The sequence below is a fragment of the Rattus rattus genome, chromosome 7, assembly GCF_011064425.1.
Source record: "Rattus rattus isolate New Zealand chromosome 7, Rrattus_CSIRO_v1, whole genome shotgun sequence".
Taxonomy (NCBI): Eukaryota; Metazoa; Chordata; class Mammalia; order Rodentia; family Muridae; genus Rattus; species Rattus rattus.
In genome coordinates, this window is record NC_046160.1 from 53,132,462 (window position 1) to 53,135,047 (window position 2,586).

A 2,586-nucleotide genomic window follows, 5' to 3' on the forward strand; every position below is an offset into this window, starting at 1 on the left:
TAGTCCCTGGGAGCTCTGGTTGGTTGATATTGTTTTTCTTATGAGCAAGCCCCTTCAGCTCCTTTAATCCTTTCTCTAATTCCTCCAACAGAACCCCAGTTCTCAGTTCAATGGTTTGCTTCTAACATTTGACTCTGTATTTGTCATGCTCTGGGTAAGCCTCTCAGGAGACAGTTATATCAGGCTCCTGTCAGCATGCAATTCTTGGCTTCATCAATATTATCTAGTTTTGATATATATGCTGGATCCCCAAGTGGGGCAGGTTCTGAATGGTCATTCCTTCAGTCCATATCCCCTACTGTGAATATTTTTGTTCCCCCTTTTAAGAAGGACTGAAGCATCCACACTTTGGCCATCCTTCCTCTTGAACTTCATGTGGTCTCTGGATTGTATCTTGAGTAATTCAAGCTTTTGGGCTAATATCCACTTATTAGTGAGTGCATATCATGTGAGATTTTTTTTGTGATTGGGTTACCTCACTCAGGATGATATTGTCTAGTTCTATCCACTTGCCTAAGAATTTCATGAAGTCATTGTTTTTGATAGCTAAGTAGTATTCCATTGTGTAGATGTACCACATTTTCTGTATCCATTCCTCTGTTGAAGGGCATCTGGGTTCTTTCCAGCTTCTGCTATTATAAATAAGGCTGCTATGAGCATAGTGGAGCATGTGTCCTTGTTGTATGTTAGAGCATCATTTGGGTATATGTGCAGGAGAGGTATAGCTGGGTCCTCAGGTAGTGCAATGTCCAACTTTCTGACGAACCTCCAGACTGATTTCCAGAGTGGTTGTACCAGTTTGCAGTCCCACCAACAATGGAAGAGTGTTCTGCTTTCTCCACATCCTCACCAGCATCTGTTATCACCTGAGTTTTTGATCTTAGCCATTCTAACTGGTGTGAGGTGGAATCTCAGGGTTGTTTTGATTTCCATTTCCCTGATGACTAAGGATGTTGAACATTTCTTCAGGTACTTCTCAGCCATTCGATATTCCTCAGCTGAGAATTCTTTGTTTAACTCTGCACCCTATTTTAATAGGGTTATTTGGCACTCTGGAGTCTAACTTCTTGAGTTCTTTGGAAATTTTAGATATTAGCACTCTATCAGATGTAGGATTGGTAAAGATCTTTTCCCGATCTGTTGGTTGCCGTTTTGTCTTAATGACAGTGTCCTTTGCCTTACAGAAGCTTTGCAGTCTTGTGAGGTACGTCCCATTTGTCGATTCTTGATCTTAGAGCATAAGCCATTGGTGGTTTTTGTTCAGGAAACTTTCCCCATGCCCATATGTTTGAGACTCTTCCCCACTTTTTCTTCTATTAATTTGAGTGTATCTGGTTTGATGTGGAGGTCCTTGATCCACTTGGACTTAAGCTTTGTACAGGGCAATAAGAATGGATTGATTTGCATTCTTCTACGAGCTGACCTCCAGTTGAACCAGCACCATTTGTTGAAAATGCTAACTTTTTGCAATTGGATGGTTTTGACTCCTTTGTCAAAGATCAATGACCATATGTGTGTGGGTTCACTTCTGGGTGTTCAATTCTATTCCACTGATCTACCTACCTGTCTCTATACCAATACCATACAGTTTTTATCACTATTGCTCTGTAATAGAGCTTGAGGTCAGGAATAGTGATTCACCCAGAAGTCTTTTATTGTTGAAGGCAGTTTTCACTATCCTGGGTTTTTTGTTATTCCAAATGACTTTGCAAATTGCTCTTTCCATCTCAATGAAGAAGTGAGTTGGAATTTTGATGGGGATTGCATTGAATCTGTGTAGACTGCTTTTGGCAAAATGGCCAATTTTACTATATCAATCTTGCCAATCCAAGAGCATGGGAGGTCTTTCCATCTTCTGAGATCTTCTTCAATTTCTTTCTTCAGAGACTTGAAGTTCTTATACAGATCTTTCACTTGCTTGGTTAAAGTCACACTGAGTTATTTTATATTATTTGAGACTATTATGAAGAGTGTCATTTCCCTAATTTCTTTCTCAGCCTGTTTATCCTTTGAGTAGAGGAAGGCTACTGATTTGTTTGAGTTAATTGTACGTCCAGCCACTTTGCTGGAGTTGTTTATCAGGCTTAGTAGTTCTGTAGTGGAACTTTTGGGGTCACTTAAGTATACTACCATATCATCTGCAAATAGTGATATTTTGACTTCTTCCTTTCCAATTTGTATCCCTTTGACATCCTTTTGTTGTTTGATTGCTCTGGCTAGGACTTTGAGTACTATATTAAATAAGTAGAGAGACAGTGTGTAGCCTTGTCTAGTCGCTGACTTTAGTAGGCTTGCTTCAAGTTTCTCTCCACTTAGTTTGATGTTGGCTCCTGGTTTGCTGTATATTGCTTTTACTATGTTTAGGTATGGGCCTTGAACTCCTGATCCTTCCAAGACTTAACATGAAGGGGTGTTGAATTTTGTCAAATGCTTTCTCAGCATCTAATGAGATGATCATGTGAATCTTTTTCTTTGAGTTTGTTTACATAGTGGATTATGTTGATGGATTTTTATATTTTGAACCATCCCTGCATCCCTGGAATGAAGCCTACTTGATCATGATGGATTATCATTTTAATGTGTTCT